This window comes from Anolis carolinensis, unplaced genomic scaffold, assembly GCF_035594765.1.
Source record: "Anolis carolinensis isolate JA03-04 unplaced genomic scaffold, rAnoCar3.1.pri scaffold_7, whole genome shotgun sequence".
In the NCBI taxonomy this organism is placed as follows: Eukaryota; Metazoa; Chordata; class Lepidosauria; order Squamata; family Dactyloidae; genus Anolis; species Anolis carolinensis.
Window position 1 is genome coordinate 5,596,329 of NW_026943818.1, and position 15,575 is coordinate 5,611,903.

At 43.0% G+C, this 15,575-nt stretch overlaps 1 protein-coding gene across 3 annotated transcripts in view; it reads left to right on the forward strand.

The window, feature by feature from the left end:
* astn2 (astrotactin 2) overlaps nucleotides 1-15,575 on the forward strand; it is a 615,168-nt gene that overhangs the window by 312,669 nt on the left and 286,924 nt on the right. The gene's annotated exons all lie outside the window — the stretch shown is intronic.

Below are 15,575 nucleotides of genomic sequence, written 5' to 3' on the forward strand. Positions count from 1 at the left end.
TTTTCGGCGCTCCCCCACACTTTATTCCAAGGGGACTGGCATACAAATGATTGCCTTTTTTAACTGTAATATTATGAAGACACACTGGGTTTCTTCACATTTTGCATCCTTTTCTAGATTTCTACCAAAGATTATTGAGCTACTAGAGCGGGTACATCAGTATCCTTTCCAAAATTTCTATTTCACCTTTTATAATTGTGGGTTTTTAAATAGAAACTAGTAATAACCTTATATTATGTTTTAATATTTAAATACAGTGTAGCATCTGATACAGAGAAGATTAATCAATTTTGATAGCCATATGTAAAAGTCAAAATATGTATACATGTTTGTTGTATGTCTTTTGGCTGTGTGGCCATGTATATTTTTAATTCATAATGTATTTTAATAGTTTTAACTGTTTTATGTGCTGTTTTTATATTGATTTGTATGGGCATCTAATTGTTGCCACTGTTGTAAGCCGCCCCGAGTCCCTTCGGGTGAGAAGAGCGGGATATAAATGTGAGAAATAAATAAATATTCTCTCCTGATGTTTCGCCCACATCTATGGCAGGCATCCTCAGAGGTTGTGAGGTATGGATAAACTAAGTAAGGAAAGGAAAGAATATATATCTGTGTAGAGTCCAGGGTGTGGCAAGAGTCCTTTGTCACTGGGAAGCCAGCATTAATGTTTCAGTTAATCACCCTAATTAGCATTGGAAAGGTTTTTGTCTCTTGCCTGGGGGCATCCTTTGTTAGTCATTAGCTATGCTCTGCCCTCAGAGTGTTGGTTCCCATCTACTGTTTTGATTTTAGAGTTTTTTAATACTGGTAGCCAGATTTTGTTCATTTTCATGGTTTCTTCCTTTCTGTTGAAGTTGTCCACATGCTTGTGGATTTCAATGGCTTCTCTGTGTAGTCTGACATGATAGTTGTCTAAAATCAAAACAGTGGATGGGAACCAACACTCTGAGGGCAGAGCATAGCTAATGACTAACAAAGGATGCCCCCAGGCAAGAGACAAAAACCTTTTCAATGCTAATTAGGGTGATTAACTGAAACATTAATGCTGGCTTCCCAGTGACAAAGGACTCTTGCCACACCCTGGACTCTACACAGATATATATTCTTTCCTTTCCTTACTTAGTTTATCCACACCTCACAACCTCTGAGGATGCCTGCCATAGATGTGGGCGAAACGTCAGGAGATAATACTTCTGGAACATGGCCACATAGCCGAAAGACATACAAGAACCCTGTGATCCCGGCCATGAAAGCCTTCGACAACACATTGTATACATATTGGTTTGTACCACAAAGACTCCTACATGGCTTGATAGATCTGGACTAAACTTGGCACATGTTTCATTATCCTACTCAAAAGATTTGATCGGTTTGAACTCATAAATCCCAACATAAATCTACAGTCAAGAAGATCTAACTAGTAAGACTTGTGCATGAGTATATGAACGGAAACATAGAAAACTTCCAGGATATATTAAATCCAAAATCAAGGCTTTACTTGAATCATGAACAAGAGAACTCAGGCTTAGCTTTTCACTCTAATGCAGTGTTGCCTGAACTGCCCTTAAAGGAAACAACCTGTTGTTTAATAGCCACCCATGAAAGCATTACGTCTCCCGTGAATTTTCTCCCCAACTTTCTCATGTAAATTCTCAGCCTGGCATACTCTATTTCCAGCTCTGATTTGTAAACAGCTCCATAGCTAAAGGTGCCTTCTCTTGGGAACCCTCCTTATCACTCAGCTCTTCACTCGAATCCTTATCTACTGTTGAAGTGCAGACTAGCCTTGGGGCAGTGAGGTGCCATTTGGGCACTGCGTACAGAATTAGAATGTTCATTGTGTTATTCTACAAGGCCATATAATAATATATTAATATACTGTATATACTCGAGTATAAGCCGAGTATTTCAGTCCTTTTTTAGGGCTGAAAAAGCCCGCCTCGGCTTATACTTGGGTGAGAGTCCTGGTTGGCTTATATTTGGGTTGGCTTATACTCCAGTATATATAGTACATTTACTATTTTTTCTCTATTATCACTGGTATTACAGTAGAGTCTCACTTATCCAACATAAACATATTTCTGCTTAACAACCGTAACAGAACTGCCACACACAAAAGTCTCTTGTGTTATTCTACAATGCCGTATATTACAAGCAATGAACAACATTTTTAACATTTAGCTCCTGATTCTTCTAGCAGGCTTTTTTTTTGGATGGGGAAAAATATTATTACAGTAGAGTCTCACTTGTCCAACATAAACGGGCCGGCGGAATGTTGGATAAGTGAATATGTTGGATAATAAGGAGGCATTAAGGAAAAGCCTATTAAACATCAAATTAGGTTATGATTTTACAAATGAAGCACCAAAACATCATGTTAGACAACAAATTTGGCAGAAAAAGTAGTTCAATACGCAGTAATGCTATGTAGTAATTACTGTATTTATTAATTTAGCACCAAAATATCACGATATATTGAAAACATTGACTACAAAAATGTGTTGGATAATCCAGAACGTTGGATAAGCGAGTGTTGGATAAGTGAGACTCTACTGTATTACAATTATTTTACTCTATTAATTATTATTATTACATTATTATTTTACTCGATTATTATCATTGTTATTACATTTATTTTACTCTATTTTTCATTATTATTATTATTAACATTTATTATTTCACTCTGATCTTGTTATTACATTCATTATTTTACTCTATTATTATTGAAAGGATGCATAAGCACATTGACATTGAAGAAGATGAGAACAATGATTTAATCAGAGTTGGACTGTCTTATCTTAAATTACAGCGTTATGTAAGCATTTAAAAACATTTAACCTATGGATGCCCCAATGAATGTAATTTTATTGGTATCCATAGTTATTTCTGAAATTTACCACTCTCGGCTTATACTTGAGTCAATGTTTTCCCATTTTTTTGTGGCAAAATTAGGTGCCTCGGCTTATATTCGGGTCAGCTTATACTCGAGTATATAAGGTAATAATATTTTGCCCCATCCCAAAAAAAAAAAAGTCTGCTAGAAGAATCAGGAGCTTCGAACAATGTTAAAAATGTTGTTCGTTGCTTGCAATATACGGCACTATAGAATAACACGAGAGACTTTTGTGTGTGGCAGTTCTGTTACGGTTGTTAAGCAGAAATATAAGAGCATGAGGTGGGAGGAGAGGCAGAGGCACCACGTAAAGACAACTCCTGCTTCATCCCAATGATTAATCCACCGTGAATTTATTAGGCACCGTAAAGTTTCAACGGTGTTGCACTAAGCAAGAGTCCAAGAGCTGTGTGACGGAGCAAAGGACGTTGGTGACGGCAAAGAGTAGGGCGCTTGTCCTTGCAGGCCGCTTGAAATACAACGTCAATTACATCAAGGAAAGTCTTTTTGTGTGTTTGTTAGGTGTGCAGCAAAGGAGCTCCACTTAATGTGGCCATTAGTGAGGCAGGCTGATGGGCAAGTGATCAAGAGGGAGCAGTAGGATGCGGTCCTTGTGAAATGAGCACCAAGATCAACGTTTCTTGTGCTGTCAAATGCTCACCCGCTCTCCCTGGATTAGAACTGGCAACTTGAGGTCAGCAACTCAACCTTCAAGTCAGCACAAGGGTTCAACCCAGTGGTTCCCAAACTTATTTGGCCTACCGCCCCCTTTCCAGAAAAAAATATGACTTAGTGCCCTCTGGAAAGGGGGCGTGGCTTAGAGGAGTGGGCGTGGCTCCTGCTCAAGAGGGCGGGGCTGAGCCTCTCCCCTAGTCCAAGATTCAGGGCTGGGAGGGGGAGGTGGGCGGGGCCACAAATGGGCGGCCAGGACTGGGATGGGCGGAGTTACGAGCTCTGGGGCAGGGCTGAGCTTCTATATCTGTCCTGTGGCACCTGCCAGGACACAGGGGGTGGGGATAGAGGAGGGGGCGGGGCCTCTTCCCGAGTGACTGAAGGGGCTGAACCTCTATACTCCACCCCCATGTTCTAACAAGTGCCTCAGGGGAGGTATATAGAGGCTCAGCCCTGTCTCGCGCTCTTGGAAAGAGGCCCCGCCCCTAGCAGCGCCCTTTAGTCCTAAAAGGCCTCTCAGGAGAGATATACAGGCTCAGCCCTGTCTCTGGCTCTTGGAAGGAGGCACCGCCCCCACCTCAGCCCTGCCCTTTAGTCCTAAAAGGCAGGGGAGGTATATAGGCTCAGCCCTGTCTCGGACTCTTGGGAAGAGGCCCCGCCCCCACCTCAGCCCCGCCCTTTAGTCCTAAAAGGCCTCTTAGAGAGATATAGAGGCTCAGCCCTGTCTCTGGCTCTTTGAAGGAGGCACCACCCCCACTCCAGCCCCCCTCTTTAGTCCTAAAAGGCCTCTCAGGAGAGGTATAGAGGCTCAGCCCTGTCTTGGGCTCTTGGAAGGAGGCCCCGCCCCCTTCCCTAGCTCCGCCCTCTGTGTTCCAACAAGTGCCTCAGGAGAGGTATAGATGCTCATCCCTGTCTTGGGCTCTTGGGAGGAAGCCATGCCCATTCTTCTAGCTCCGCCCCATGTCCTAATAGGTGTCATCACCGCCCCCCTGGATCACTGCAGCGCCCTCCAGGGTGCAGTAGCTCCCACTTTGGAAATTTATTTATTTTATTTACAGTATTTATATTCCGCCCTTCTCACTCCAAAGGGGACTCAGGGTGGATCACATTATACACATGTAGGGCAAACATTCAATGCCCATAAACACATCAAACAGAGACCGAGACAGACAGACACAGAGGCAAGTAAACCTTCTTCTGACCCATTGTTTGACCCATTGCAATACCGGTGGCTCCCTCTACTAAACATCGATTGGACTGGCAGCACTCCAAGAGAGTTAAGGATATGTGTATCTGAGAACAAGTGAGTTTAAGAAAACCCTGCACTCTTATGTTCCTGTTTTTGATGGGGGGAAAAGGTTATTTTCCCCCTGTGAGAAATAAGAGTGCTGCCTGGCATCCTCTAATGAGAGTCTTAATTGCCGTGAAGTTTTATATGCATCACATAGGTGCATAAAATACTAAATTAATGGTAGAAACACGTTGCCCGGCATCACCAGACAATGAGGTGGAAGCTGTCTGCCCCTTGGCCGGCAAGTTTATATTTTTTCAGGGGTCACTGGCTGGCTGGTGATGGACAGATCTAATAGAGGCAAAGGTCTCAGGTCTAGTTAGCAGTCTAAATATATTGTTTGTAGTCGAAACGCCAGGTCTAAACTGCCAGGATGGCGCAGTGATGAGAAATCACAAGTGTTGGTTTTGTAGCCGATTCCCAGAATGGCGGAGTGCTAAATAAGCCGTGACTTCATTTGCTTCCCAAATACCGAGCCGTGATTGGCGTGTGAGCGAAGTTTAATTGTTTCATCTGAAGATTGTTTATCTCCTTCCCCCAACGGCTGTCTCTGCCGCGCGATGCTCACCGAGTTGGATGCAGCGATTACCGCCGTTCCCCTAATTTTCCCCTTGATCTCTGCAGACAAACACTCAGATCGGAACAGCTTTCCACTTCGCTTTTTAATTAAACGTGTGGCTTGAAACTGTTTATTTTTGGGGGAAGGACTCAGTCTCTCCATATGCCTCTTGCCCTGAGAGGTCACCTGGTATTACGTGTGTTTGTCCAGGTGTTTACACCTGTGTATGTCAAGCCCTCGCTCCTTCCTTTCTGGCTGAACAGTTGCTTATTACATCTCACAGCTGAACAAGCTCAAATATATGACTGCGGCAGCAGCGAAGGGAAAGGGTGCAAATTGCAGAGTAATTCGCTGGAAATGAAGGATTAGCTTCCAGTTTATTGACTTAGTTCATTACCCTGTTTGCCCGTTCGGTGCCTTCATGGTACTCAGTGATAGGAAGCGAAAGATGTTCGTTGTTGTGACTGCTGGGATTTGTTGGTGATACCTTGGGGCCATGTATGTTGACTGATTTTAATCCACTTGTGTGAAGCAGAAGTGGGACTATTGTGATGCTCCAGGTGGGAATTGTCATTCAACAACATAATTCTGACCTCTGATGTAGAGCAAAATAGATGGTTAGTGGTAGCGCAGAGGATTTGTGGAACAGCCTGCTTCATGATACAGTAGAGTCTCACTTATCCAAGCTAAATGGGCCGGCAGAAGCTTGGATAAGCGAATATCTTGGATAATAAGGAGGGATTAAGCAAAAGCCTATTAAACATCAAATTAGGTTATGATTTTACAAATTAAGCACCAAAACTTCATGTTATACAACAAATTTGACAGAAAAAGTAGTTTAATATGCAGTAATGTTATGTTGTAATTACTGTATTTACGAAACTAGCAGCAAAATATCACGATATATTGTAAACATTGACTACAAAAATGGCTTGGATTATCCAGAGGCTTGGATAAGTGAGACTCTACTGTAATAGTAAAAAGTAGGAGAGATAACAAAGAACTTGCCTTTAGCTCCAAGATAGCTCCAACATTTGCAGATTTGACTGTGTTATCTCTAGGAATCTAAAGGTCCTCCATCATGATTACTTGGTTTACTTCCCTTGGATGTTGACCTTAACGTCATCCTGGAAGACATAGAGTTGCCTAGAGGGACACTTTCATAGACATTTGTAGGACCTCCAGTGCCATTCTGTGGTCAACGTCTAGCAGAAGTTGACCATAGTGCCTAGAAGGAACGCTTCCATAGGCATTTGTAGGCCCTCCAGTGTCATTCTATGGCCAACGTCTAGCAGAAGTTAACCATAGCATCATGTTAGAAGATATAGAGATGCCTGGAAGGAACGCTTCCATAGGCATTTGTATGCCCTCCAGTGCCATTCTATGGTCAATGTCTAGCAGAAGTTGACCATAGTGTCGTGCTGGAAGACATAGAGATGCCTAGAGAGAACGTTTCCATAGGCATTTGTAGGCCATCCAGTGTCATTCAGTGGCCAACATTTAGCTGAAGTTGACCATAACATCATGCTGAAAGATAGATGCCTAGACAGAACAATCCCATAGGCATTTGTAGGCTCTCCAGTGTCATTCTATGGCCAACTTCTAGCAGAAGTTGACCATAGTGCCATGCTGGAAGACATAGAGATGCCTAGAGGGAATGTTTCCATGGGCATTTGTAGGCCTTCCAATGCCATTCTATGGCCAACGTCTAGCAGAAGTTAACCATAGCATCATGTTAGAAGATATAGAGATGCCTGGAAGGAACGCTTCCATAGGCATTTGTATGCCCTCCAGTATCATTCTATGGCCAACATCTAGCAGAAGTTGACCATAGCATCATGCTGGAAGACATAGAGATGCCTAGAGGGAATGTTTCCATGGGTATTTGTAGGCTCTCCCATGCCATTCAATGGCCAATGTCTAGCAGAAGTCTTTGTCAGGGAGAGTGATGGTATCCAACCATCGCCCTGACCTATTTGATGAGCCAGGTCTCACCTTCTCACTACCAGTCAGACCACTTAAGCATCGGCAAAGTGGCACCGACAAATGACATCTCAGCCGTAAATTCTCTGCTGATCCCAATGGTATTATACGTTTATTTACAGACTATATACAATACTAAACACCATCACTGTCAGGACACATGTTCCCCGGCAAGGGCAAAGCATGGCACGTCCTCTCAGCAAGCCGAGTCTGTTATCAGTGCTAGCAGGCACCTCCTAACATTCCACAGTTCATGACGAATGTTCCGTCCATGCAGTTGAAACGGAAGTCTTGACCCATTGGCCCTGCAGGCAATCGATCAGGGCTGGCATGTAATTAACTCCTGTGCTGCTGGAAAGCTTGCCGGAACACATAGATACAATCCAAACAGCAACAATTGATCTAACATTTTTCGCACTCTAACAACAAAACACACTTACAATCTTCATGCTGGAAGACTTTTACTGGAAGACCTAGAGATTCCTAGAGAAAATATCAGAATAATCAAATCTATAAAAGTTAAAACCATAAATATAGATGTTTGATTCTATGCAGTATGTACTGGAAGGGGAAGCTTTTGAGTGATGGCACCCTATTGATGGAAGTCTGTCTCTAAGGATATTTCTACACAGTTTGCCTATTTTGGTATGCCTTCTTCCAGTTGCACTTTGTATTGTGATTCCAGTGTTGATGTAGGCCAGTGATGGCCAACCTATGACACACGTGTCAGCACTTACACGCCTAGCCATTTTTGCTGACACGCAAAATGACTAGGATGACTTATGCCTTTTGTGGCCGAATTTGGTGTGATTTGGTCCAGTGGTTTTGTTGTTTACTCCATGGGAATTATGCACGAGATATATATATATATATATATATATATATATATATATATATATATTCATTCTAATATTATTATATTGTTATTGTATATTATTATATTATTACTATTTTATTATTATTATATTATTCATTATTCATGACTACATTGAAACTACAATAGAGAGAAATCAGTGTGGAATGTTGTGCATGGAAATAATGATAGTAAATAGTTTTTGATTTATTAAATACAGTTATATATTACAACTAGCTGTGCCCGGCCACACGTTGCTGTGGCCAGGACTTAATTTTTCTTTTCTTTTTGTTGTATGAACGTAGAGGCATGGATGAGAAGTTGTGCTGTCAATTTTCAAGGTTGTGGGGCGTTTAGTTTAGTTGTTTTGTCCGGCGCCGTGATTCCATTACCCTTTTATATATATAGACTAGCTGTGCCCGGCCACACGTTGCTGTGGCAAAGTATGGTGGTATGGGAAATAAAGTATTGAGGAATTGGTGGTAGTTAAGGTAAAGGGTAAAGGTGTGGACTCCAGATAATCCAGTTAAAGCAGATAATATAAGATTATAAATGGGTTATATAGCTGTGTAGAAGGGCCTTGAGTCTACACTGCCATCTAATCCAGTTAAAATCTGATAATCTGTATTTTATAGACAGTGTGGAAGAGGCCTAAGTGAGGCCTAACTCTGCCTCTCCCCTGGGTGAGTGGGTTGCTAGGAAACCAAATGGGCAGAGCTTAGCCTTCTAACTGGCAGCAATTGGATAAAAACAATTATTCCTCTCCCTCTAATTAGGACTTTATTTTTCTTTTCTTTTTGTTGTATCAACCTAGAGGCGTGGATGATGGGTTGTGTTGTCAATTTTCGAGGTTGTGGGGTGTTTAGTTTTGTTGTTTTGTCGGTCACCAGGATTCCATCACGATATCGATATATATATATATATATATATATATATATGTGTGTGTGTGTGTGTGTGTGTGTGTGTGTGTGTGTGTGTGTGTGTTATTTAAACTATATATATTGTGAAATTATGGTTTTTTCGAAGTGACACACCACCCAAGTCATGCTAGGTTTTTTGGTGAATTTTGACACACCAAGTGCTAAAGGTTGCCCATCATTAATGTAGGCTGTTTTGGGAATTTTTATAGTGGAACAAATGGAGTGGTTTTAAATGGATGAATGGATGGATGAATGGGGTGGTGGCAGCTTTTTAATAACCCATCTCTCCTTCTATATACCATCTTTAATGCCTCCCATTGATTTTGATGAAGAGAACATTTTAAAAAGGGAAAGATGAAATCAGACCCAAATTTGGTGATTTAATGTAAGCTTATGTTCTGCCAGAGCATCCAGAGAATTATATAAATTGCTAAAATTGCAATGAAAAACACAGTTATTAAAAAAAATGCACGGAGAAAGCAAGGCAAAGAGAGGGAAACACGTCTGAGCAATTTTGGTCGGTTTTGTTGGCTCTTAGGATATTTAACAAGGGAAAAGAACAAAGCCTTGGTCTGCTTTATATCCCATTTTGTTCCAGGAAGGATGTGTTTTTGAAATGTCAAAAAACTTCAAGCCTCTCATGTGGAAGCTTTTTAAACAAGCTCGCTGAACTTTGATGGAGACCTCTGGATGAAGAGTTGAACTTCTGACGCTGCCGGGGCTGCCTCGGCTTTGATATGGATGCCGGGCTGGAAAGAGGGGGGAAATAATGCAATAAATATGGCCTGGCACCCCGGCGGGCCCTTAGTACAACCAAGAACCAGTTACGCTGGAGGCAAAGCATCCTCTGATGCCTTTGAAGAAGGAGCTGCTCAGCCCTCAGCCCTCTTTCTCCCCTTCATTGCAGACATCACTTGGGTTTTCGATGGACAATTGCACATTCCTATCATACTCTAATACCCTTTTCCCAAATGCGAGAGTTGAATGAAAAGTAATGCCTCCACCTTCGTTACTTAGGTTTGGATGGGAATATTTTAATAATCCTTAGAATGTGCTCTTGAACTACCACTATTCACTTTCCCACATAATCACCAGACAATAGGATAAATTTCTGCCAAGGATGAACAAGTTTTCTGAAGTCGTCATGGAAGAAGTCGACACTCTGTTTCCGCGACCGACCTCTCACAGTCCCCATCGTGCACAGATCTTCCGATAGCCAAGCAAAGCAATAATGTGACCCACACGTTCCTGAGAAATGCTGATGATGCTTGAATTTTTTTCTCTGAGTGATACTACGATCGTCCTGAATCAATCTGTCAAACTTTTGCTTGTGAAACTCAGTAGTTGCTGTCACAGGACGTCCAACTCTTTGTTTGTCACACAAGTCAGATGCAAATCTTCTGATCTGATCTGTGGCCTGAATCGAACATCCCCTCAGGAGAAGGTTAAATTGCCTCTGTGTCTGTCTGTCTCTGTCTCAGTTCAATGTGTTTATGGGCATTGAATGTTTCCCCTATATGTACATAATGTGATCCGCCCTGAGGCCCCTTCGGGGTGAGAAGGGCGGAATATAATTACTGTAAATAAATAATAAATAAATAGCCAAGCAAAGCAATAATGTGACCCACAGGAGCATTACCTATTGATCTACTCACACTCTGGGGGTTGGTGCTCATCTCCAGTTCTAAGCCAAAGAGCCGGCATTGTCCGTAGACACCTCCAAGGTCATGTGGCCACTGGCATGACTGCATGAAGCGCCCTTACTTTCCCGCCAGAGCAGTACCTATTGATCTACTCACACTCTGGGGGTTGGTGCTCATCTCCAGTTCCAAGCCAAAGAACCGGCATTGTCCGTAGACACCTCCAAGGTCATGTGGCCACTGGCATGACTGCATGAAACGCCCTTACTTTCCCGCCAGAGCAGTACCTATTGATCTACTCACACTCTGGGGGTTGGTGCTCATCTCCAGTTCCAAGCCAAAGAACCGGCATTGTCCGTAGACACCTCCAAGGTCATGTGGCCACTGGCATGACTGCATGAAGCGCCCTTACTTTCCCGCCAGAGCAGTACCTATTAATCTACTCACACTCTGGGGGTTGGTGCTCATCTCCAGTTCTAAGCCAAAGAACCGGCATTGTCCGTAGACACCTCCAAGGTCATGTGGCCACTGGCATGACTGCATGAAGCGCCCTTACTTTCCCGCCAGAGCAGTACCTATTAATCTACTCACACTCTGGGGGTTGGTGCTCATCTCCAGTTCTAAGCCAAAGAGCCGGCATTGTCCGTAGACACCTCCAAGGTCATGTGGCCACTGGCATGACTGCATGAAGCGCCCTTACTTTCCCGCCAGAGCAGTACCTATTAATCTACTCACACTCTGGGGGTTGGTGCTCATCTCCAGTTCTAAGCCAAAGAACCGGCATTGTCCGTAGACACCTCCAAGGTCATGTGGCCACTGGCATGACTGCATGAAGCGCCCTTACTTTCCCGCCAGAGCAGTACCTATTAATCTACTCACACTCTGGGGGTTGGTGCTCATCTCCAGTTCTAAGCCAAAGAACCGGCATTGTCCGTAGACACCTCCAAGGTCATGTGGCCACTGGCATGACTGCATGAAGCGCCCTTACTTTCCCGCCAGAGCAGTACCTATTAATCTACTCACACTCTGGGGGTTGGTGCTCATCTCCAGTTCTAAGCCAAAGAACCGGCATTGTCCGTAGACACCTCCAAGGTCATGTGGCCACTGGCATGACTGCATGAAGCGCCCTTACTTTCCCGCCAGAGCAGTACCTATTAATCTACTCACACTCTGGGGGTTGGTGCTCATCTCCAGTTCTAAGCCAAAGAACCGGCATTGTCCGTAGACACCTCCAAGGTCATGTGGCCACTGGCATGACTGCATGAAGCGCCCTTACTTTCCCGCCAGAGCAGTACCTATTAATCTACTCACACTCTGGGGGTTGGTGCTCATCTCCAGTTCCAAGCCAAAGAACCGGCATTGTCCGTAGACACCTCCAAGGTCATGTGGCCACTGGCATGACTGCATGAAACGCCCTTACTTTCCCGCCAGAGCAGTACCTATTAATCTACTCACACTCTGGGGGTTGGTGCTCATCTCCAGTTCCAAGCCAAAGAACCGGCATTGTCCGTAGACACCTCCAAGGTCATGTGGCCACTGGCATGACTGCATGAAGCGCCCTTACTTTCCCGCCAGAGCAGTACCTATTAATCTACTCACACTCTGGGGGTTGGTGCTCATCTCCAGTTCCAAGCCAAAGAACCGGCATTGTCCGTAGACACCTCCAAGGTCATGTGGCCACTGGCATGACTGCATGAAGCGCCCTTACTTTCCCGCCAGAGCAGTACCTATTAATCTACTCACACTCTGGGGGTTGGTGCTCATCTCCAGTTCTAAGCCAAAGAGCCGGCATTGTCCGTAGACACCTCCAAGGTCATGTGGCCACTGGCATGACTGCATGAAGCGCCCTTACTTTCCCGCCAGAGCAGTACCTATTAATCTACTCACACTCTGGGGGTTGGTGCTCATCTCCAGTTCTAAGCCAAAGAGCCGGCATTGTCCGTAGACACCTCCAAGGTCATGTGGCCACTGGCATGACTGCATGAAGCGCCCTTACTTTCCCGCCAGAGCAGTACCTATTAATCTACTCACACTCTGGGGGTTGGTGCTCATCTCCAGTTCTAAGCCAAAGAACCGGCATTGTCCGTAGACACCTCCAAGGTCATGTGGCCACTGGCATGACTGCATGAAGCGCCCTTACTTTCCCGCCAGAGCAGTACCTATTGATCTACTCACACTCTGGGGGTTGGTGCTCATCTCCAGTTCCAAGCCAAAGAACCGGCATTGTCCGTAGACACCTCCAAGGTCATGTGGCCACTGGCATGACTGCATGAAACGCCCTTACTTTCCCGCCAGAGCAGTACCTATTGATCTACTCACACTCTGGGGGTTGGTGCTCATCTCCAGTTCCAAGCCAAAGAACCGGCATTGTCCGTAGACACCTCCAAGGTCATGTGGCCACTGGCATGACTGCATGAAACGCCCTTACTTTCCCGCCAGAGCAGTACCTATTAATCTACTCACACTCTGGGGGTTGGTGCTCATCTCCAGTTCCAAGCCAAAGAACCGGCATTGTCCGTAGACACCTCCAAGGTCATGTGGCCACTGGCATGACTGCATGAAACGCCCTTACTTTCCCGCCAGAGCAGTACCTATTAATCTACTCACACTCTGGGGGTTGGTGCTCATCTCCAGTTCCAAGCCAAAGAACCGGCATTGTCCGTAGACACCTCCAAGGTCATGTGGCCACTGGCATGACTGCATGAAACGCCCTTACTTTCCCGCCAGAGCAGTACCTATTAATCTACTCACACTCTGGGGGTTGGTGCTCATCTCCAGTTCCAAGCCAAAGAACCGGCATTGTCCGTAGACACCTCCAAGGTCATGTGGCCACTGGCATGACTGCATGGAGCGCCTTTACCTTCCTACCAGAGCGGTACCAATTGATCTACTCACATTTGCATGTTTTCGAACTGCTAGGTTGGCAGAAGCTGGAGCTAACTGCGGGCGCTCACTCCTCTCCCTGGATTCGAACCTGGGACCTTTCGGTCTGCAGGTTCACCAGCTCAGCGCTTGAACACACTGTGTCACCGGAGACTCGAGTATATACGGTAGTTAAATTAGCCTCCCCGCATAAAGTGGTACCTAAATTTTCTACTCGACATATGCAACTGTCTTTTTTTTTTTTGCTCATTTTTTTATTTTGTAAAGAAACATAATACATCGAAAGTGGTGGAACAATATATTGATAGTAAAGTGAGGGAGGTGAAAGGGTTCTGAAAGTAGGTGAAGAGAGAAAAACAGAGGGGAGGGAAAGAAAGAAAGAAAAATAGAAAGAAGAAAAAAAAAGAAAAAAAGAATTTTTTAAAAAATTTGTTGACTTCCCATCTTGACCTCGGAGTTTTCTCTTTCGTTGATTACATATTGCTATTTTCCCTTAGTCTCTTTTCGCTTAAACTGTTTTATAATACAGTAGAGTCTCACTTATCCAACACTCGCTTATCCAACGTTCTGGATTATCCAACAAATTTTTGTAGTCAATGTTTTCAATATATCATGATATTTTGGTGCTAAATTCATATATACAGTAATTACTACATAGTATTACTGCGTATTGAACTACTTTTTCTGCCAAATTTGTTGTCTAACATGATGTTTTGGTGCTTCATTTGTAAAATCATAACCTAATTTGAAGTTTAATAGGCTTTTCCTTAATGCCTCCTTATTATCCAACATATTTGCTTATCCAACATTGTGCCGGCCCGTTTATGTTGGATAAGTGAGACTCTACTGTAATAATAATAATAATAAGAGCACATTTCCTGAAAGAAGAAGAATCAGGAAAATAAGATTTTGTCAGCAAACAGATGGTCAGCTGCCTGTCCTCCCATCCTGTTTGCCTTGTTTTTATTTATGTTGCACTTTGAAATGGTCATATGACTGGTGAAACAAATAAATTATTATTATACTTATACCTATATCATATTATCTATATCCTTGAAAAACCCTCTATATCTATACTTATACCTATATCATATTATCTATATCCTTGAAAAAACCCTCTATATCTATACTTATACCTATATCATATTATCTATATCCTTGAAAAACCCTCTATATCTATACTTATACCTATATCATATTATCTATATCCTTGAAAAAACCCTCTCCAATCCTCAAGGATTCTGTATCTATCTATATCTACTATATCTATATTATCTCTATCCTTGAAAAAAAAAACCTCTCCAAACCTCAAGGATTATCTATTATATAGTTGAGGTTTGGAGAGCTTTTTTTGCTTCTTTTATAATTTGACTTTATATATATATATCTATATCTATATAGATATGTATGAATCTATATCTATATCTACCCTTATATTGTATATAAGTCTATCATGAAGTCCATTCTTCTTTTTATCAAGAATTTTATGAAGTGTGTCCAGTCTTTTTTATTTTTACCTTCTCTTATTTTTTGTGTTAGCTTATCCATTTGTATCGTGTCCAAAATTCTGATTAACCATTCCTCGGGAGTAGGAAGTTTTTTCCCTTTCCAGACTTTCGCTATTGTTAGTCTGGCCGCTGTGCTTATGTAGAAAAATATTCTGTCCTCATTTTTTAAAAAAATTGAATTTGTAAAGCTTAGTAAATACATTTCAGGTTCTAATTTAAATTTGATTCCTATGATTTCCTGTGCTATATGCAGCTGTCTTTTGAGCTGCGTAGATCAACAGCGAGCTAGGCTATTAATGGTTGGGAGCTCAATCCGACCATTCTGAAACTAGAAGAACAGAGGAACTGTTGTCTTTCAACTCCCCATCTT